Here is a 22,535-nt window from a genome sequence, read left to right on the forward strand (position 1 = left end):
ACAAGCCTTGGAATTAGGCCAGGCTTTTAAAGGACATCACTGTTGCTTAATAAATTCTGGGCAAGTTACTTGACCACTTATCTGTAAAAGGGGATAATGATACCTCAGAGTTGTTTCAGGAGTAGGTTATATAATGTACATATAGCATCTGGCCAAGAGCTGGCCTAGAGGAGGTGCTCACAGCTGACGTCTCTTGTCTCTCTTTTCTTTGGTGTTCTTGAGCTTGAATGTCTCTGCCTCCTCATCATTGGAGAAAGATCATTGGAGTGGATCTTGGGAGGAAGTTTCTCTGTCTGCTTCTAATGTAACCTCGAGTCTTCAAGCCTAACCTAAGCGGGCCCTCAGCTCTAGCGGACAAGGAGATTATATTAGTGCTGGGGCCAACGTCTCACACAGTGAGGATCCATTTGCCATTTCTGTACAACACATCTGAGGAATGCAGCACACCGCAATTGAAAGCAGTAAGTTATTTCTCACTAGACTAATGGAAGGAGGGAGAAGGTTGTGGTACCACCTCCCTGAGGCATAGTTCAAAGTCAGGGCACTTGTGTAACATGAAAAAGCCTCTCCTTGAGAATTACTGTGCTATAGACTACTCCAGGACCAACTAGTATTTATTGTAAGAAGGCAGATATCTTGGATTAGAAGTTCTATTAATTGTCACAATTAATAGGTCAAATAAGAAAAACCAAATAGTCGTCTTTTGGGATGCTGAAAGAAAATTTGATAAAATTTGATGTCCTTTTCTGATCAAAAAGATTTTTAGAAACGAGAAGATATTTCACTAACAAAATATATCTATCAGAAAATATATCTATTTTAGCAGCAAATTAGAGGCATTCCTAAGAAAGTCAGAACCAAGACAACCAAGCCTGGTTTTACCACTATCATCTAACATCATGCTGGAATTAATTGCCTCTGTAATTAAATAAACAAAAAATATTTTCAAAATTTTAGAAAAGGGGTTCCAAATTATCATTATTTGTGGATAACCAGTCTGAGAGACTGAACCCACAAATCATTATTTGTAGAAAACAAAGAAAATCAACTCAGAAGATAACAGAATTAATAAACAGTTCTGTAAGGCAGCTCAGCCTATTCAAAAATAAATATGCCAAAATTAGCAGCTCTTCTAAATATCAGCAATAACCAACTTGATTTTTTGTGTAAAAAAAAGACATTCACAATGCTTTACATGTATTATCTCATTTATTCATTGCAACAAACATGGGAAGTAAGGATTATTAATTCTATTGCACAGATAAGGAAACTAAAGTTGAGAGGTTATCTTGCCCAAGATTGTAAGGTTCATAAGTGACAAAGATAATTTGAACTCAGTTCTCTCGGGTTCCAAAAGCCATGTCTTTAATCACTATGATGCTAAACTGCTTTCACTAAAATTGTTTGTTTTCTTTACTCTCCTTCCAATAATGAAAGAATTGTCCAAACTCAGTATTTATCAGCACATGGTGTGAGTGGCTGGCCTTGGTTCTGCTGTCTGCCCAGCATCCCACACAGTGACCATAATATCTGTTGTGATTGCTGTGACTGGTTGACAGTGGGGCTCATGGGGAGCAGTCAGACAGCAACTTTTTTTTTTTATCTCCACTGTATCCCTCAAATGTATTCTGTGAAGGAATTTCCCCTGCCCCTGGATGAAAACTTAGATAGTTCCAAGACTTTTGTGATCACAGTTAGATAATTTTAAAAAATCATAGTGTCTTTTAAAGTCACCAAACTCAGTCTCAATTAAAAATGCCCTGTCATGTAATAACTGAAATGCTAAACTTAATTTAAAGTCAAATATTCTCCCCTCCCCCAGCTACTATACACACATACCAGAAACTCTAATATGACTCCCAGAGAGGCATGCCCCTATTTTCTCAGATAAGAATCAATCATTAAACGAAAGATTTGATCCTTACATTTTTATGATCTTCATGCTTGCAGACCATGAAATCATTTTATAACTCTCCTGTTATCTACAAGAACATGTTTTATAGCTATTTTTATTACTTTACAATTTCAAGTCTTCTTGGTTCTCTTTCATTCTTTTTGCAAACATTCTCAGAGTACAAGCGGCACTGTCTTGGACACCCAAATTGTACAGGTAAATTAAAGCAATGTAGTGGAGTGGCCAGCAGATGGAGACAAAGTACACAAAATCATTCAGGCTCAGGGGCAGCAGCACCTGGATCTCAGGTTGCTCTCATTCGAACCCGGTTCTCAAACCTGGCTGCACATTGGAATCACCTGGGGAACATTAAAGACTACAGATGCACCAGCTGACGCCCAGATTCTGCCTTAGGTGGTCTGAGGCGTGGTCTGAGAGCACTGGGAGACTTAAAAGCCTCACAAGTGAATCTAATTACAGTCAAGTTTGAGCTCCACTATTTTAGAAAATGAAACAACAGGTCACAGGATGGTGTGTTTCAGAATCACCTGGAAAACTTGTGGAAAACTGTAGACCCAAGATGTTGTAGTCTTCAATTGTTTGAAAACCAGTGCATCCTGAAATGGTAAAGTATTAAACTTAAGATAATTTAACATATAGTCAATACTAATTTGGATATAGTCTCCAACTAAATTCTAAGATATCAGAGTAACTGCAGGCATCAAAAGTTTTAAGAAAATTTTATAGGAGAAAAATTTTAATTGAGTAAAGAGTAGCCATTAACTTAAATTTTCTCCCCCTGGAGAGTCCTGGACTATTTTGTGGAGCACCAGGAGCAGTTTTCCAGGGCTGGGGCAGTGGGTTTCCTCTCCAGAGAAGTACAGGCTGCACAAGGCATCAGGTTCCAGAAGTTTATAAATTCATGTTTGGTTGTTTTGTGGTGGAGTGTTAGGCCAAAAAACAGCTGCTTGGCCAAGCAGATGCCCAGCCTTTGTGGAGGGGCATTTCTCAAATTAGTTTTCACTTTGTTTTACTCCAGTAAAATTATTTTAATTACAGAACCATCACAGTTTAATTTTATAATTAACACTTACTGTTTTTCTATATTATAAAAGTAATGAATCTTTGTTGTGGAAACATTTGGGAAAAAACAAGACAATAAATATAGGTAAATAAAAATTATCTGTTATTCTACTACCCCATGATAGTCAGAGTTTTGGCATAGATTGAAAATGTTTTTTTCAATTTTTATAGGAGAAAAATTCCAGACTTTTTTCATGATACATGTACATGTGTGTATGACTATACACTACACATGTAGGCTCACACATCCTCCAAATATGTTTCTTTTAAAACATGACTTTAATGACTACATCATACTTCATCTAACCAATTCTCTATTGTTGGATGTCATTTTCCAGTTCTTTTTTATTTATATAAAACTTGCTAATATACATTAGAATTATATTTTGGTGTGTGATGTGAGGTAGAAATGTAACTTTATGGCTTCCCGAGCAATTAGCCAATTGTCTCTGCACCATTGATTTAATAATCAAACTATCCTTTCCCCATGGGTTTGAAGTGCCTCCTTGCTCATTTAGTACGTTCCTATATTCATGTAGTTCTGCTCATCCCACTGTTCTTCCCTTCTCTAATTATTGGGCCTTAGCAGGAAGTTCAGGAACCAGCTGACCGGCCAGACGAGACAGGCTCTGCCCTGGGCTCCCTGTCTGGATGGGGCTTGGATGTCACCTTTTGCTTGGTGATATTGATGTAGCTAATTGTACTGAGCATTTAGTATCTACATTTGCACTTTTTGTACACTTTCTGTGTTCTTGTGTCTTTTGGAACTTTTCTGTTTCCTTGCTCAGTGTCAGTTGTCAGCTGTCAATTCTTGCAGGTTTTCGGCACCTGCCTCTAACAGCCCTCTTTCTTGTAGTTTTCCGTTTCTTATCAGCTGTGGGTTGCAAACCCTGATAATTAAGCTTGGTGACAGTGTGAGTGCCTACCAGGTATTGAGTTTCTATGTTATACCAGATTCTGTGCTAAATGTTTTACTTACTTAACCTCTAATCCTTACCACAACTCTCCTATGAGGATATTCTTATCCTCATTTTTTCAGGGATGCTATCATTTTAGAAGAAGTAAGTTGTGACAGAATTTTGTCTAATGGGTAGGCACACAGTGATCACATAGTGATTCCCAGAGGGAATGTCCTCTGGGAAAAGCACCAGAGCCTTAATGCATAGGAGGGAGAAGTGGGAAATTGCAGAGCCGTGGAAGGAGTCACAACGAAAGGAGAGGAGTGAATGGAGAGCGAGCTTTTGGAGGAGGTGGGAAAAAGTCATCAAGAGTTGAAGACAGAGAAATTTGGGGTTTAAACAAAGGGTCTGATCACATTTTGTGGGAGAGAAGAGGGAGGTCTTTGGATAGAGTCGTTGAGTTCCAGCTCCTGGTTGGGGTTAGGCTGGGTTGCCCACAGCGGTAACTGACTTGGTAACGCCCTCTTTCTGTGCTGCCTGCTCTTCCCATTTGTCACTTCCCCTCTGCCCTGTCAATGTACCCTGGGACCACTTTGCAAATAAGCTACTTGCATTGATTTAGACGGCTTTACCCACCACCTCCCAAGTTAACATCTTCAGCCCTGAACTCGAGTCCTATGTCTTCGACTGCCTATTGGACATTCTAGTTGGATGTCTGTAGAGAATATTTTGTAAAGTTTTGTTTGTGATGACTGACCTTAGAGGTTCGAAAGACAACAAAAGAAAATGTTAGCCTTTATATTAGGAACTTTAATGCAGAAATTTTGTTGTAATTTTCTTGGAAAGAAGCAAGTGTGCCAACCATAATCAAGGTTCAGATAGTGTGCCTGAGCTTAAAATCCATCCTGGATCAAAGATAACTAGTTAGCAAGACCTAGCAATGAAAAAAAAAAGTTTTCATGTTTTAAATGAGTTTTCCTGAGTAAGATAAAGCAGTTGAGCTAATGGCAACTGCATCCTCACTGCTCTGAATAAGCTAATAAGGAAAATAAGCTAATAAGTGGTAAGTCCCTGACTTCTGGTGTCTCAGGCTCAGAGCTGGAAAAGAGTTGGGCCTGCTTTTCCTTGTAAATGACTGACACGCTCCTAGAAGCTGATGTGCCACCATCCTCCCCTCAACAAGTCATCAGTCCAGACAATAGGGGCCACGGTAGGAAGAGCTGGGACTCTGGGGTCAGTCAGACCTGGATTTGAGTCTGGCTCTGTGGCTTTGGGTGATGAATTTACCTGTCTAGTGGTCCTTAACTGTTAGGCACCTATTATGTGCTGAAGCATCATTCTTGGCTCCTCACCTATATTATCTAATTTAATCTTCTCAACCTTCTGAGGTGCATTATATTATTGCCATTCGACAGAAGAAAGTGAGGTTCAGAGAGATTAAGTAACTTGCCCAAGATCACACAGCTAGTAAGGTGCAAAGCCAGGATTTGAGCCCAGGTAGACTCACCTGCAAACCCCACACACTTTCTACTGCAGGACCCTACCTCTCCCTCTGAGCCTGTTTCCTTGTCTTTGGCCCTGGATTACTAATACCTGCTCACTCACTTTCGTAAAGACCAAATTAGATCAGAGTAGCCACAGTTTAAGGCACTCAGTTATGTATTTTACATAGATTATCTCCATTCTTCTCAACATTTAATGAAGCAGATAGCATTATCCAATTACACAGTTGAAAAAATACGGCTTAGAGAGATCCAGGTGATTTGTGCATGTGACTCACGGCCCCTCCGTAAGACAGAGGCCCTGCCTCCTTCCCCTGGTGCCTCCGTCCCCTCCTGTGTGCGTTAGTTGCTCGATGTATGCTTGTTGAAAGCTCTTTTTACATCCACAGCAGAATCCTGCAGTGCCAGGACCTTTGTGGCGGCTAAAAAGAAGCTACCACATTGACTTCACAAAGGCAGTTTTGTTCATTCATCTTAATTGTTAAAATATAGATAAACTGTTCATTTAATGCACACAGATTGTGTACTTCCAATTATGGTTACTCTCTCCAAATAGGATGGCAGGGGAGGGGATTGTAGGTTCTCTACGGGCCTTTATGTGTTGAAGATTTTATCTCAGGAACTAAATAAAAGCCGTAAGAGGAAGGGAGGAGGTTTTTCCCATTTGTCCGTAAGTATCTTCTCTATAAAGCTGTAGACCTTCCTCCCAGGCCGGGCCCAGCCATCTCGCTGCCTCTGGGTCACGCCCAGGGGTGGGTCAGCGGCCGCTTTGCAGGGAGGTGTGAGAGCAGCCACCTCGCTCTGGCCTCCTCTTGGAGCCCCAGACCTGCGGGCTGATGCCGGCGCCCAGACGGCCACCGGGCTTGGGGTTTTCAGGAGGCTGCCCAGCAATCGCCAACTCTGCCATCAGGCCCTTCTGATAGCTAGGCCCCTACTGAGCCCCGGCCCTTCACCTCTTTTCTGAAATACCATCACCGCATCCAGGAGGTCCCTATGGCAGTAGCAGATGTGTTAGGTTTTCTGCTTCCTTACCTGCTCAACCCATTCTCCAAACTGCTAACCGCCAGGCCCGAGGGATCTTTCCCAAGAGACAATCTGATCCTTGGTGACTCCTCATCGACTCCTTCAGGGGCTTACTGCTGACACCTTCCCCAACCTCTCCACCATCTACCACGACTCCTCCCCACCCCAATCCCCACTCTGGGCACCAGCCTGGGACCCACTTCCGGTCACTGGAATCCCCAGGCTCCAGGGTGTGGGTGTTCAGGCCGTCAGCCCCCCAGCCTTCCTGCCCCACCTGACCAGTTCCCACGCACCCTTCAGGCCTCAATCGCCGTGCACACATCTTCTCCTCTGGGTGCCTTGGAAGGTTCCAAGATTCAGTGAAATGCTGCATGCCAAGCCCCTAGAACAGGGCCTAGCACTAGGAAAACCCAAATGAGTATTAGCTATTATCATTATCATATCACTCAGCACACTATATTACACTTGCCTGTTTACTTATCTGTCCCACTACCAGGCCAGGTGCTCCCTGAGAGCTGGCAGCATCTTATTCACCTGTCTCCCCACCTAGCCCTGTGCCAGGCACCTGACAGGCAGGGTGTGTTGAATGAGTTGGGAAAGAATCCAATATCACCCATTTTACAGATGAGCCAACTGAGGCCTACAGAGGGAAATGACTTGCCCCAGGTGACAGTGCCAGTCAGTGGCAGAGCAGGGACTGAATTCAAGTCCTGGAGACTCCTTCCTCCAGTGCTGTGCCCCCTAAACTGTTGTCTTACCGTGCACATACCGGGCCAGCTATAGAAGAACTGACACCACAGAGTAGAGTTATTTTCAAGTTGTTTCCATACTGTTTTTCTCCTGTCTTCCCAGCTATGGTTTTCCTGATAATTCAGGTACTAGGAGGAAAATCTTCCTGCAGCTTTGCTCTCAGGTGGGGTGAGCTGTGACGTTAGACCTGAAAGCAGCCGCAGGACTGTCCAGTGCCCCCAGTCCCCTCCCTTTATCACCATGGATGATTGTATGGTATGTGAATATATCTCAATAAAACTGAATTTAAAAAAAAAAAGTCAAGTGGGCAGAGCAGCAGAGAGGAGCCTGGTGATCTCAGGGCAAGTGCTCCTGGAACATCCCCATCACTCGCAGCCCAGCCTTGCAGCCTCCAACAGCTCTCTGCAGAGGCAGCAGGAGGGAGCAGGCAGAGGAAAGCTCGGTGCTTAGAAGACAGGTAGTCTGTCCTTGCCCCACCCAGAGAAACGTTTTATAGCTGATGCTCCTTACTGACGGTTTATATGCTGTGCTCTTTATAGCTTTTTCAAGGGGAGGGCAATTACCTTCCCGAGCCTGGAGATTTATGGTTGAAGAAGGGGCAAGGGACACTAAGCCCCACTAAGGCCCTTTGTTAGTAGATTTATATGATTTAGCTCTGGGCTGGGGCTCTTTGCCTTTAGCAGCAGGAAGGATTGTCCCACCCAGTTCCCCCTTTACTGCCTACACCTGCTGGCACCAGGGCCCACTGCTAGAGAAGTGAGATACATCAGGCCACAGGCTGGGAGCTGCAGCTGGGTGTTCTACGGGCTGGAAGGGGTGGGGAGCAGGACTTGCTGGCTGCCCCATGGCCACTGTGGTGACAAGGAAAAGCTCAGTTTGGCGGCTGGTAAGATTGCCCACCCGGTCCCCTGCTCCTATGTGGACCAACAGGATTCATTCATTCACTCCACACCTTCATTCATTGCTCCCCACCCCAACCCCCAAAAAAACACCTACCATGTGTCAGGAGCTATCAGCTGAAGATGCAAAGATGAGTAATATATTGACCCTGGCCTTGAGGGGCTCACAGAGTAGATGCCAGAAAACACACAACCATAGAGCAGTAGGGTAAGGGTCCCAACAGATTTGCTCGGGACCTTGGAAGAGGGGTCCTACGTGGCCCTCTGGGGGACAGTGGTCAGGGAGGACTTCCTAGGGGAACAAGCCCTGGGCTGAGTCCCAAAGGATGAGAAGATGGGAAAGGGCATGTCTACATGTCTTCTCTTCATTTCAAAAGGGGAGCAGATCAGGAAGGGGCAGATTAACAAGCATAAGAAAGTTATTCAACATCCTGGCATAACAACAGATTCTTTCAAGGAGTCAGAAAGATTGAAAGATATTTGAAAATGATTTTCTCACTAGAGATTTTGGTTTCTTTTTAATGATTTTTTTGCCCATCCAAATTGTCTACTGTCCCACACAATGGAGAAAAGCTGCCGCACAGCACTGCCACCCCTGCGGCTCTCCCACGGTCTGTGGTCCCTTGGCCAGCTGCTCTTACGCTCGGGGACAGGTGTTCTCCATTCCTCGTATGGTTCCAAAGTCCTCTGCATGTTCTAGACCTTGGTGTTTCTATGCAATATTCTTAATGTCTTCATCATTTATTTGCAGAGTATGTTTCAGGGTGTATAAAACCATAAACTTGCCAGCTCTGTGCCAGTTTCGAGTCTGGCAATTGAATAAGGCAAAAAGATGCCACCGGAGCTGGAGACTCAATGCAGATGGTGGAAACTGGAGAAAGGCTTAGGAAACTTAAAGGCCCTCATTTTACAATGTGGCAACTGAGGCCCAACAAGAGGGAGGGACTTGCCCACCCTTTTTCTGATGATCAGTGACAGAGTCAGGGTAGAATCCAAGTCCCCAACTCCCAGTCTCTCTACTGTGCTCCATCTGAGGCTTGCTCAAAACCAAAGTCCACTGTTTGCCTTTAGTGTGAGTTTTGCCTACTTTGGAATCACTTTCCAGCTGCAAAATCAGAGGCGAAAATCGGAGACCAAGGAAGTATGCAAGCAGGTCTCTTCATGTCCTTTGAATATCAGCAGCTTCACGGCTCTCTCTCCTAACTGAAACCCAGCTGTGGACGGCTTGGCCCCAGAAAGAATCATGGGCCCGAGATCTCCAGCAGAAGAAAGGGACCTCCTATCACTCATTCCACAAACAATTATAGAGACCCTCCATCTGCTAGCGTTCCTGATCCAGCCTCCTCCCCTTGTAGAAGAGACCGAGTCCCAGAGAGGAAGCGTGCCCTGCCTAGGGTTGTCCAGCTAGCAAGCAGCAGTGCTAGGGTTGGAATGTGGGTCTTCTGGGTCCAGGGCTAGTGTTGATTTAAAAAAAATTTTTTTTAATAAATTTCACTTTTAAATTCCATGGTTAATCATCTTAATCACTCCCTTGCACACCCTCAACTCTCTCGTCCCCCTCTCATTTCATCACACTCTTGGCAAAACCACAACTCAGTTAATTTCAACTCTCCTCCTGCCTAGCCCCTGACCTGTAGCCAGACAAAGTTAGAAAAAAACTCACAACCACGCTGGCTGCTCTCACTTTAAATTCAAGCCCTTGCACCTCAAATGACCCCTTAATGCAGCCAGGAAATCATACTACACATCCCTAGTTAATAAATATTAGCGTATCTCACGTGATAAATACTTCGGAATGGAGGGATTGAATAAATGAATTTTATTTAAGGTTCCATTAATGCTATAGCTCTTTGTGCTTGTCCAACTTTTAGAACTTAACAAAAGGAATTTTGAAGCCAGGCTGTGATTTCCATTCAGGCTTAAATGGTAATATTGTCATCTTTTTTCGGAAGCTGTCTTGATGGTGTTTGCCAGGGCTGGCACAACTTGTAGACAGAAGTGGTTCTCCTTGATTTAAATTGTTGTTTGAGCCAGCGCTTGCCCTGAGAGCCTCAGAACTTTCCTTCCTCCGGAAGAAGCCTTTTGAGACAAGTCTAGGGGTCAGTCCAAAGCTTAGGAGCCACAGCTCAACTTATAAAGCCCTTTTACAGCACTATTTGAATAAGTAAATAGTTGGCTTCCTGTTTTGAGAAAGGATATATTTGTCCTCCAGGCTGCCTCATGTCCTGCACACCCACTGGGGATGCTGGAGAACATAACCTCTCCTCTCCTGACATTGTTTCTGAAGTGGCCAGGGCAGTTTGGACCCTTCAACCACAAAACGCAATGGTACACTGAAACTGAACTACAAACCACACTGCTTGCCCCTGTCAGTTTTGTATTCTGTCCATCACCTACCTCATCATAACTCTTACTAAGAATCTGGCCTCCTTTCTCCTTATCATAGGGCCACGCAGATGACACACATTACTTGTTTTTCATTGATGCCAGCAGGTGGTAATGATTAAGTGGAAACACCCCACCCCATTCAAACCTCTCCCTGTTTCCTGCCCGTCCCCAGGGAGAGCAGAGTGCAGCGTGCCTTCCAGCATTTCTCCCAGAACTTGCACCTAAAGTGCAGGCTGGGTGAAACTGTCAAAAGTAAACCCTTTTGGTTTGAATCATGTCACCACCCTTCCAGCCCTCTGCATGTCGACCTCGTCCCTCCTTTCTTACAGCTGTCCTTGGAAAAACCCAGAGCAGATATTTCACTACCAAGTGTATTTCATTACACCTTACACTGAAGGTGTAAGCAAAGCAGAAGTATATGCAAATACAAATATTTGTCAAGCTATACACTCCGGGTATATGCTCTCAACTATATGTAACTTATACCTCAGTAAAAGCCGGAATTCTAGGTCATGTTCTAACGTAAGATTTAGGGGTGGGGGCAAGCAAGAATGCTATCACTTTCTTCCAGATGCCAGTGGTCTGGATTGCCTTTGCCAAGAAGACAGCAAGACAGTGAAGAATGATTGCAAATTGTTTGTTTTGTTTTATTTTCAAAAAGAAGGACAATACAAGGTAAAGTATCTCACCTCCCTACTCTTGCCCTCACATTCCCAATCCCTACAAGAGATTTAAAAAAGAAAAGCCCAGGAAATTCCAAGCATGAATGCCTCCCAGATAAGACAGAAATGGAAGCAAACCAAACTTCTTAAAGTAAGCATTTTGATCTTCCTGCAAACATGGAGTTAATCTGGGACAGCTAAGCACAATTACACAGATGAATCCATTGTGTGAAATGGTCACTGAGCGTAGAGAATGTCAGTGCCAGTTCATAGTCCAAACTCTGTAGGGGTCAGACCTGATTCTGCTGAGTTGGGCCCATGAAAGCCTCTGTGTGCATTCGACCTTGACCATTCCTGATAATTTATTTAAGAGTTGGTCTCTGGGGTGGCTTCAGGAAATGCAAAGCGACATGTCCATAGCGGTGTTTGAAGAAGTGCAAGGTTTTGGTGTGTGTTCAAGTGAAAATATAAATCCAAACTTTTGGGCCCCTAGTTACATGTATCAAAGTTGCTCTTAAGATAATTGTTTGATTTTTATAATCCTTTGCCCTTCAAATCAGCTTTTATTCTCACAAACCTTAGATCGGGCATAACGGCAGCCAGGTTCTGTATCTCCACTTCTGTCTGATACTTCCTGGGGCTCCTGGAGTGCTTCATTCCCTAAGCTGAGCCCCACATCTGTAAAATTAGGATCACGGACTACACAGTCCAGCCCTCGAATCCTCAGGCTCCAACTCGGCAGTTTGGAAATACCACTTACCAAGGATTTTATTTTAAGCAAAGGGGAAATATTTTTACAGTGTAAAATGCTTAGGATTCTATAGCCTGACTGACCCGCCAAATTCACAGATTCAGGGCTGCCATTGGAAAAAACTCAAGTCTTTGCTTTAAACCCCTGTCCCCGTTCCAACCAAGGGAAAATTCAAGACTTATCAGGTATCATTAGCTATGGTGACTGTGTAAAATTTAGCATTGCAAAGGAACTGCACTATTGAAAATTTTCTCAGTGACCATAATCATAAAATACTTCACTGAAAGACTCCTTAGCAAGCATTAGGCCCAGAGAGGTTAAGCAACTCACCCATGATCACACAGGCAGCAGGGAGGAAATCGAGACCAAAACTTAGGTCTCTCTCCCAGCTTAGTCAGTACTCTTGCATGTGTCTTTCAGAATTAGGAAAGTTCGCCTTTTGAATTGCCTTTCCATATTCCACCAATCCCCTTAACAGGAATGGAAGTGAATTTATTATTTTAGAGCTAGATCTTTATGAAATCCAATAGAGAGGTAATACTGATGATGGAAAACTCATAGTTGCCTACTCTGTAGGATGGTTTCACAAAAATGATGAAGGACTTTGTTTGAAGCTGTCCCTGCCTTGTCTCCAGAAGTGTAGTCAATAGGAGACAAGGGAAGGGAAGGGGGCCTCAGGTGCCTCAGGATCGTTGTTGCCAACAGGGCAAGGAGCAGCCTCAGCCTGAGTCTGAATTAGAACGGCGTCCAGCTTGCTGATGGAGCTCGGGCATGGTCCTAGAACCTCTCCTGCAGCTTTGGGAAAGGGTCTTCTATGTCCTGCATTCTCAAATGCTGGTGCCACCAACACACTTGTCTCCCAAAGTCAGAGCTTACACAGGAGACTCCTCACCTCTATTCAAATGCACACAAAGTCAGGGATCCTGTCTGTTATGTATCCTCTGAGGAGAGAGAGCAGGGCCTGCAAGCAAGGAAAAGAAGAGTCCACTGAAGCTGATGGAAATTATGCAGAGTCCAAGAACAAGCTAGCATGGTGTGGTGGAAATGGCGTGGAACCAGAAGAACCAAATTTCGCTGCTTTTGAGCTATGTGACTTTGGGCAACAAACGTATCCTCTCCCTTTCTTTCTCTGTGTGTGTGTGGGGGGTTCCCTCCCTCTCCCAGTTTCCTTGACAGGGTCCCTATGGAGAGGTGTTACCATTTACTGAGAACCCTCCAGGTGCCAGGCACCTGTTGGCTCAGCTCGTTTTCACAACCGGAAGAGTTTTTTTCAAATGTCAGACACAGAAAGACATGGTACCCAAGGTAGGCTGTCATTCTGACACTCAAGCCTCCCCCCCAACCCAATTATTACAATCATTTGTGACACAGTATCACATGTGATTCACTTGGATAGTCTCTATGTCTGTAAGATGAACAAACATTTTCTCTTCCATCACTCCCAGTTCCCACTCTGTTCCTAGTGCCATATCTGGAAAATGAGGCTTGCCTTAAGTAGGAAAAGCAGCTTCCCATATCTGCAAGAGGAGGGGGCCCCTCTGGCCTTGGTGACACAACGTCTTCTGGCCCTGACACTGCCTTCCCACCTTCCCACCTTCCCCACCTGTCTCCCGTTTAGCTCGCCAGCCTCCTCATGGACATGTTGGCCCCACTCCATGGGAAAGAAGCCACCAGCTAAGTTCAGGTGCAGGGGAAAGCGCCTGTCATGGGTCGACCTGGCTCTACACTCACCTACTGGGTGCGCTAAGCCACTATCTCTCTCTGAGCCTCGGTTCCCCAGTGGTGAAAGGCACCTCTCAAGGGCTGTGCCATCTCAAACCCTCTGACTTGACTGATATGTGATGAGAGTTCTCTTCCACCAGAAAATGCTTCTCTTTCAAGCTCCCAAATAGAGCAAGGACTCCTCCAGCCATTCTAGGAGATTCAGGCTTTCTTTTAAGAGACTGGTTTTACCAGGTTTTTGAGGCCCACTGCCACTCAGGGGCCAAAATTATCCCAATGTCAGTGGCTAAAAGCAAATCAGATCAAAAAGCATCCCTGTGCCTCATCTGAACACAATTTCTGCTTTGAACCTTATGCCAAGTCTAGGGCTTATCAGCCAGAGTGTGCGTGAATTACCATATGAAAGAACTCTCTTGGATCGTATTTAAAAGAGTCCTCATTTCAATTTAGATAAGAAAAACACCCAGTCCTTCAGAAAACACATATAAATTCCACTTTAAATGTCCAAACAGATTTATGCCCATGGAAGGTGTAATTACCTCTTTCTAGGATGCAGGAATCTTCCAGCTGTGAGGGAGAGCCAAGAAGCCAGAACATTCTGCTCAAGAGGAGATTACAGCAGGGCCATCACAGGAGGTTGTCCAAGTTGCTCACTGCACAAGGAGCTCAGCTGAAAGAGGCAGGGGTGAGTAGGGGCTTAAATTCAGCCTGCACTCAAGCCCAAGCCAGGTGCCCATGCAAGGTTAGGTAAGTTCAGAGGACAAGTGCATCTTTTATAATTCAGCAAACGCACTGTGTGTGCCAACAGGCAACCCCATCATGGGGAAATAGGTCTTTTGTCTGGTTTCAAACGTATCTCCCAAAGGTTCATGGCAAAAGTAGATAGTAGGGAAGCAGGAGAGAAGCTGGGATAGTAGGGAGTGTGTGAGCAGAAGCTCCCCTTGGAGACCACTTTGGGTGCCAGAGGGGCTTACCCCTCCAGCACCTCCCAGCTGGCTTCCACATTAGCAGCTCTGAGAACCCTTTCAAAGCCCCCCACACACACATACGCACTCACCCTTTATACTACCCTTTGTTTTGGCCTCAGGTCCCACCTTCCCTGACCTCACAGCCCTGTTACCAGTTCTCAGAGCACCTGTGTTTTCCCTTTAGGATGCTGGCGTTGAATTTGTAATCGTGTGGGTATGTGAGGTCTTTTGATTTACCTCCGGCTGCCCTGTTGGACTGTAAGCTGGGTGAGGGCAGGCTGTGTTAGGTTTTGTTCTTGTGGCCCCAGAACCCAGCACAGTGTCTGGGCACAAAGCTGGAGCTCTGAATGGGTGGAAACGGTGTGAATTAAAGGGTGTGGGCCTCTCACTTCTGGCCCCTCCTGCCAGGCCTAGGGGCTGTCTGTGCACAGTGACATGAGGTTGCCATGCTCTGTGCCCAGACCCGGGAGCACAGACTAGAAAAGACACTGAGGAACTTAGGTTAGGGTCACGGGGGAACTCGGGAGAGCCCCACACCCAACCCTAGCCTGGCCCCCCAAACACAGGCAGAGACCAATAAAAACACAGCTTCCTGGGCCCTGCCCCAAGAGGCTGTGATTCAGGCTTGCAGGATTTGTCATTTTAACAAGTTCCCTAGGTGCTGCTAATCCACCTGTCGGGGTTGGGAACACAACAGACAAAATAAATGTGAGGAAGCAGGGGCTGCTGTGGGACCGGGGAAGGCTTGGTGGTGGAGATGGTTGATAGAAGTGGGCAAAGTGAAGCAAGGAGAGAAGGGCGTTCCTGGCCAAGCGAACAGCCTGAACAAGGACAGCTTGGGGTGTGTTCCGGGGACAGGGCAGTGCGACTGAATCAAAGTGACAAGAATTGGGGCCCTGGTGGAAAATCAAGCAGAAGTCACCCACCAATTAATGGGCCTCCCAGAGCCCTTTCAGGCAGGGAGCCCCCAGAGGAGTAGCTCTGCACCCCCCCACCCCCCACCCCCATTTCTAATGCAGGCCTTGTTCTGACTTTTTGGTTCTATTTCCCTTCTCTCTCTTTCATCAGGGCGGTATTGCTCGGGGCTTCCTTAGCAGATGCCTGACTTCAGAGCTCTGGAACTGTACTGGCCGCAGTGAGGAGATGGCTGCACCCACAACCAACTGCTGCACGCAACTCCAACGTGACAGGGAAGGGCCTTTTACTCAATATTAAAACAGTAAAAGCAATCCCTCCAGAGAGGCCTGCACATCATGTTTCAATTCCATCATTTTGGGATTTAGAGTGGGGGTCACAGTTAGGATCAATAGAGGGAGGCGTGTGGGATGGGGGGTGTGGTGGGTGGCAGATCCTCGAAAACCTGCCCACAGCTCTGACTTCCCTGGGCTTCCACTCAGTGGCTCGGGCTATAGGAACAACCCCCTCACTGCCCGGCTCCGTGTCTACCCTCCTACGACCTGCCATCACCCCCCCACACACACACTTCTCCCGCACACTCAGTCAATGGGCCTTGGCTGGCTTGGCGCCCTCTTAGCTTTCTAAAGGGCTGGCTGTTGCACAGACAGTTTTCTAAGACAAGTAAATATGCCGGGAGAGAACAGGAGAGTCCTTGGCACATGTTCCTACTCTGGACCAGGAATCATAGGAAATCTGAGATTTCCAGCTTCTGCACCAAGCTGCAGACCCAGGCATCTTCCAAGTAATGTCCTGTGCCACAGTTCAGTGCCACCCCACCGAAGCCTGAACTATCTTGTCTGCTGTCCAGTTATAAATTAATCTCTCATCATCACTGATTAACTTCTTCAAGCCACAGGAGTTGCTGAACCAAAACAGCCCCTTGGGGTGAAAGACTCTCCAGCGCTGTGTGCTGCATATATCTAGCCCTTGTGCTGTGTCAGCAGGGGTGCGGGTGCAGCCAGGCCAGGGGTCCTGCTCAGGGCACTGTGCTCTGGAATGTTCTCTGGGTTCCTCGAGGTGGGGATCCGCACTGCAAAGGTCTAGGGCTGTTTGGAGGATTTGTTTTCTTTGCTGTGTTTGTCTGCCAGGAAGATTTTGAAAACCTCCTGGGGTGGGGTGGAGCTTATTCTCTGGGGCCTGTGTCACCCGAATACAACAGCGTGGGTATGTGAATTATATTCTGATAAATAGAAATAAGTAAATACTAACTAATGTGTGCCTTCAAAGGAGCCCAGTGTATTAGGGGAGATGACTGCAGTCTGGGCCTCTCCCCTGTGGGAGAAAGGGGAGCCAAACTTTGGAATTCACTAGGGATCAAGGGGACTGGGAGTCACCACTTAGAGCATAAATCCATCCCACTGGGCAAAGGCCTCAGAGGTCATCTGTTCCAACTTCCTACCTCTACAGGGGTCAAGAAAGGGAACTTGACTCACCCAAGGTCACACCGTAGACCCAATGGGGAGAAAGGGAACAAATATCAAGTCATTTTTACACGTCAGATAGACTTCTTTCTTCAGTTGCATGAAGATATGCCCCTTGCAAGTTTCTTTGGATAAAAGACCCAGGGAATCCTTTCACCCACCACTTCTACCATAAGAGGGCCTCAAAATGAGGTCTCTCTGATTTTTCCCAATAACCCTGGCATATTTGGTCTCACTTCCTGGTTCCAGGGCACCTCGCAGCAATTTAAAACTAGCACCTTCCTTCGACTCTGTGGCCTTCCCCCCAAAACCCATAAACCAAGTGTAGCTGTAGAAAAACCCAAATTGCATGACAGTCTCCAAAATACCAAGCCAGTACTTCTCAAAACTTTCAAGGTCATCAAAAACAAAATTGAGACACTGTCGCAGACCAGAGAAGGCTAAGGAGACAGGAGGGCTACATGTAATGTGACATGGAGTCCTGGAGCAGGAAAAGGACCGGAGGAAACTAGTGAAATCTGAATAAAGTGTGGAGTCAATTGTCACGCACTGGGTCCTTAGTTACGACAAATGCTACATAGTAATACAGTATCTTAACAAGAGAGAAAACAGCACAAGGGCTATGTGGAAATGCTCCAGACTATCTTTGCAACTTTTCTGTAAAGCGAAAATTATTTTCAAATAAAACATTCATTTAAAACTTTAAAAAATGGTGCCTTTCAGTCTGGAAACTTCATCCGATATTTTAGGACTGCACACAACATGGCGAGTCTGGAATAATAAGTATTTGAGAGAGGAAGGAGGGAGAGAGGGAGAGGAAGACAGAGAGGTAATAAACACAAAAGTAAATGTAACCTCCCCCAACAGCTGACTGGATAAACAAAACGTGGTCTATGCATATAATGGAGCATTATTCCACCATAAGCAGGCTACGTGCCACAGCATGGAGGAACCTTGGAGACACAATACTGAGAGAAAGAAGCAGACACTAAAGGCCACGGATTGTATGATTCCACTTACATGAAATGTCTAGAGTAGCAAATCCGTAGAAACAGAAAGCGGGTGGGTGGGGGCTGGGGGCCGGGGCGTGGCTGCTAATGGGTTGGGGTTTCTTTTTGGAGGGATGAAGACATTCTAGAATTAGATAGTGGTGATGGTTTCACAACCCTATGAATACATTAAAAACCACTGAAATGTACTCTTTAAAACGGTGAATTTTATGGTATGTGAATTATATTCCGATAAATAGAAATAAGTAAATACTACCTAATGTGTGCCTTCAAAGGAGCTCAGTGTACTAGGGGAGAAGACTGCAGTCTGGGCCCCTCACCTGTGGGTAGGCACCAGTGGGGCACAAGAAGTGACCATTTTGTTCATTGCTGGGTCCCCAGTACAGTGCCTTGTTCTTAATAGGCTTTCAAAAAATACTTGTTGAATAAAGTAATGAGTGTGCTAAGTACAGGTGTTTGTGTGTACAGGTGATATGGGTCAGAGAGGAGGGGCTGATTTTGGGGACATTCAGATAAACCAGAGGCTTTGATGTGGGCAGGACTTACAGGACCACGTCCCAGAAAGATATTCAAAGCTCTGCCTATGATTAATCCATGCAACCCTGAGTCTCCAAGCAAAGCCCTGCAAAGGGAGCTCCTTCCAGCCCACTGCACTCCCAGTGTGCTCAGGACCCCTGCCTCCCGAGTGCTCACAAACCGACTAAGGAAGCTTGAACCAGTCCAGGCCAACTCCGTGCTCTGTGAGGGAGCTCCCAGCCTAGAGGAGGCTTCTGGGTGCGCACCCTCCTCGCCCACCTCCTCAGCGCAGCGTGCCGAGAGCGAGAGCAGAGCCGGGGACACAGTGGGAGCCTGAGGGAGCAGTTCACAGGCTCTCGGGCAGAGACAAGTCACAGAAGGCTTCCCGGTGGAGGTGACATCGTTTCAGCACAAGGAGGCTTGAAGCACAAGGAATGGATTGATTGTGAAATACAGTGTCTGGGTTTTCCTATCATATATTGTTGTATGTTTCTTGTCCCTCCTTCCAAGAAGGGCTCCATCATATCCTTAGATAGAGCTTTTAATATCCTCACAAAGGCACCAATAAGATCTTCAAGGTGATTCAACTACTCAAAGGAAGTGCCATAAAAAAAGAAAACTTCTTTTTGACTTCTTGAGCCAGCCGAAGGAAGAGAATCTTTTTAAAGTCTGGTTTCAAGTGCCTCAAAATACAGGATGGCTAACGCTAGAAACTGAGTGCCAGTGATATGTGAGGAAGTCAGTAGAGAACTCTCCATCACAAGCCTGAGCTCAAAGGGGAAAGAAATCCACCGAACTAGACTGCGTAGTTTTGGCAGAGTATCACAGTTGAAAGAGCAAAGGATTTGCAGTCAGACAAGTCTGGGTGTAAAATGTCCCTACCATTTACCAGCTGTCATATTAGGAACTGCAAATTCTGAACCTCAGTTTCTTCCTGTGTAACCTGGGGATATAGTAGCCAGTCCGCCGGGTTGCTTTGAGAATTAAAAAAGGTAGTGTGTGTAAAGCACCTGATCAATGTCTGGCAAATAAGAGATGCTCAATAAATGGCATCTATTATTTTTCATTATTATTACAATTACTAGTATAAGTATAAAGATGCATTGTGAATTTGGAGGGTTACAGGTATTTGAAAAATAAATTTCCATCACAAAACTTCCTCTCACCCTCCAGTTCATCCTAAAACCTATTTTGTTCAAAGAACAAATAGAGCTCTGAGTTTTTATCCTGGGCAAAATTGCAAATGGAGAGCCTCTGCCATTTTATTATTATGTTGTGCTAAAATCACAGAAGCCCAGGAACCTGAATTCTAGACACGGCAGTCCCTCTGTCTTCCAACCTTGCGTATAAAACAAACAAAACAACCAACTCATCTGCTTCAGACATCAAAACTTAGACAGTTAAAGCAGAAGAAAAGGAGGGCGCAGGAGAGGCAGAAGGGTCCGGGGAGGGGAAAGGACTGGGAAGGGGAAGGAGGGAAACAAAGTAGCAGCAGCCACAAGGGTTCTGTAACGACCCACTCTCATCCTGGCTGCTTCATTAAGTTTTGTGGATAACGGCATCTCTTCAAGAAGACTATCAAGTCTATATTGAAATTCTGAGTAAAATCAAGGGTGTGGATTTGATGTAGACGTTCTAAAGGCCAGGTTTGCCACATTTGTTTTACTTAATTCTATAACAATTTAACATATGCATCCCTACCACCTTCCCACTGCTCCCAAAACCTTCGGATGTTGTCCTTTTCCTTGTCTGCTTTCTAAATCCTACCCCTCCTTTATTTTTTTTTTTTTTATTTTTTTTTTCCATTTTTTCAAGCTGAATTTGCTTTTTTTTTTTATCATTTTATTGAGATATATTCATATACCACGCAGTCATACAAAACAAATCGTACTTTCGATTGTTCACAGTACCATTACATAGTTGTACATTCATCACCTAAATCAATCCCTGACACCTTCATTAGCACACACACAAGAATAACAAGAATAATAATTAGAGTGAAAAAGAGCAATTGAAGTAAAAAAGAACACTGGGTACCTTTGTCTGTTTGTTTCCTTCCCCTATTTTTCTACTCATCCATCCATAAACTAGACAAAGTGGAGTGTGGTCCTTATGGCTTTCCCAATCCCATTGTCACTCCTCATAAGCTACATTTTTATACAATTGTCTTCGAGATTCATGGGTTCTGGGTTGTAGTTTGATAGTTTCAGGTATCCACCACCAGCTACCCCAATTCTTCAGAACCTAAAAAGGGTTGTCTAAATTGTGCGTAAGAGTGCCCACCAGAGTGACCTCTCGGCTCCTTTTGGATTCTCTCTGCCACTGAAGCTTATTTCATTTCCTTTCACATCCCCCTTTTGGTCAAGAAGATGTTCTCCGTCCCACGATGCCAGGTCTACATTCCTCCCCGGGAGTCATATTCCACGTTGCCAGGGAGATTCACTCCCCGGGGTGTCTGATCCCACGCAGGGGGGAGGGCAGTGATTTCACCTTTCAAGTTGGCTTAGCTAGAGAGACAGGGCCACATCTGAGCAACAAAGAGGCATTCGGGAGGAGGCTCTTAGGCACAACCATAGGGAGGCCTAGCCTCTCCTTTGCAGCAACCGTCTTCCCAAGGCCTACCCCTCCTTTAGGGTCAAGTCCCAGCTCCCCCATGGAGCCTATGGAGACCACGCGCCATTCCTTTGCTTTGCTGAACTCAGACTCACAGAAGCTCAAGGCTAAGATGGATGAGGAAGGTTCCTCACTCAGCCATCACCACACCACTCACCCTCAAAGCCTCTCCCCACTCAGTTCCGTCTGTAAAAGATCTAAGCCATCACCTGATTGCCTTTGAAACAGCTCTGGTGACAAGTAAGGCATTCACCCATTCCATTGTGGACTGGCTAGAAAGGTGGGAGAGCTAACCTCAGTTTCCCTGCTACTTCCTGTCCTAGAGACCAGTTCACTCTCATGGCCGCAGAGGGCAAATCTCATCCCTGTTCCTCAGTGGGGCAAGCGTCGTGGTGTTGGACCTGTGCACGCACAAAGGGTCCCACATGCAGAAGAGCACCTGTGCAACAGGCACTGTTTTAGCCACTGGGGATGCAGAGTGGTCTAAGTCATGGTCCCTGTCCCTGGCTAGAGGGGGCAGCAGACAGGTGAGCAGATGCATTATATACAATAGAGCCACAAGATGCAGCGGCCTCAAAGTGCGGTCCCTGGAGCAGCAGCAGCAGCAGCCACACCTGGGAACCTGTTAGAGATGCAAAATCACAGGGCCCCACCCCAGACCTGCTGGATCAGAAACTCGGGGGGTGGACCCAGCAGTCGGAGTTTTAATAAGCCCACAGAAGTTTGTAAATCACAGATATAATGTGATATTATGCAGCCATTTAAAATTATGTTTCCAAAAAATACTTAATGACATTGGGTAATGTTCTTGATATAAAGATAAGTATGGAGGGGGGATCAGTTTATAAGGTTATAGACAAAATAATCCAAATTTGGGGGTATATAGAGACTAGAGACAGAGAAGTGCTTGGAATAAATGCTTTGAAATATTAGTAGTGGCTTTCTCTGAGATGAAGGTCGTGTTTATTTTCTTTTTTGATGTTGCTCCACATTATCTAAATTTTCTACTTTTATAGATGGAGATGTGATATTTTACAATGGATAATTATAATGTAATTTGCGTGCTGTGGAAACTGAAGGGGGAGTCCCTTGACCCTCTGATGACTGTTGAGTTCAGAGTCCCAAGGCCTTTTGTCAAGGCTGTTACACTGTGTGCTCACACCATGGCCCCTTTTATATCTACGGTAAGACTTGGCCCGTGTCCTAATGATGGAGCTCATCCCTGATCTGGATTCTCCAGCATGGTAGGAGCCTCCGGTCTCAGGAGGAAGAACGATAACGTTTACTGAGTGCCTATCTCACACTAGCTACAGGGCTAAATGCCTTGCACGTGTTAGCACAATCAAGCTCTCCAAGGATCCAAGCAGGTGTATTAAACTATCTTTGTGTTACAAAGGAGAAAACTGAAACCCAGAGGAATGAAGAAACATGTTCAAGGATCCACTCCTCTTTTCAGTCTGTGCCCTTTCAACAACTG

The 22,535-nt window shown here is 45.5% G+C and overlaps 2 long non-coding RNA genes across 5 annotated transcripts in view; one reads left to right on the plus strand and one right to left on the minus strand.

Annotated features, from left to right (window-relative positions):
- The window catches only part of LOC119513627, an 85,443-nt gene that overhangs the window by 10,238 nt on the left and 52,670 nt on the right, over nt 1-22,535 (minus strand). For 2 of the 3 annotated variants that reach the window (XR_005212666.1, XR_005212668.1), the window contains 2 exons: nt 14,113-14,243; nt 12,744-12,812 (listed from right to left, as the gene is read on the minus strand). This is a non-coding gene — a long non-coding RNA (uncharacterized LOC119513627). The remainder of the gene's footprint in view (nt 1-12,743; nt 12,813-14,112; nt 14,244-22,535) is intronic. The other variant, XR_005212667.1, reaches the window with a different exon arrangement.
- LOC119513625 lies at nt 1,220-17,629 on the plus strand. Of its 2 annotated transcripts, XR_005212665.1 has the most exons (5): nt 1,220-2,519; nt 11,010-11,113; nt 13,016-13,156; nt 14,123-14,258; nt 15,610-17,629. It is a non-coding gene; the product is annotated as an uncharacterized LOC119513625 (long non-coding RNA). The 2 variants fall into 2 exon arrangements; XR_005212664.1 differs by lacking the exon at nt 13,016-13,156 and having other exon boundaries at nt 1,234-2,519.

Source organism: Choloepus didactylus, chromosome 18, assembly GCF_015220235.1.
Source record: "Choloepus didactylus isolate mChoDid1 chromosome 18, mChoDid1.pri, whole genome shotgun sequence".
Lineage (NCBI taxonomy): Eukaryota > Metazoa > Chordata > Mammalia > Pilosa > Megalonychidae > Choloepus > Choloepus didactylus.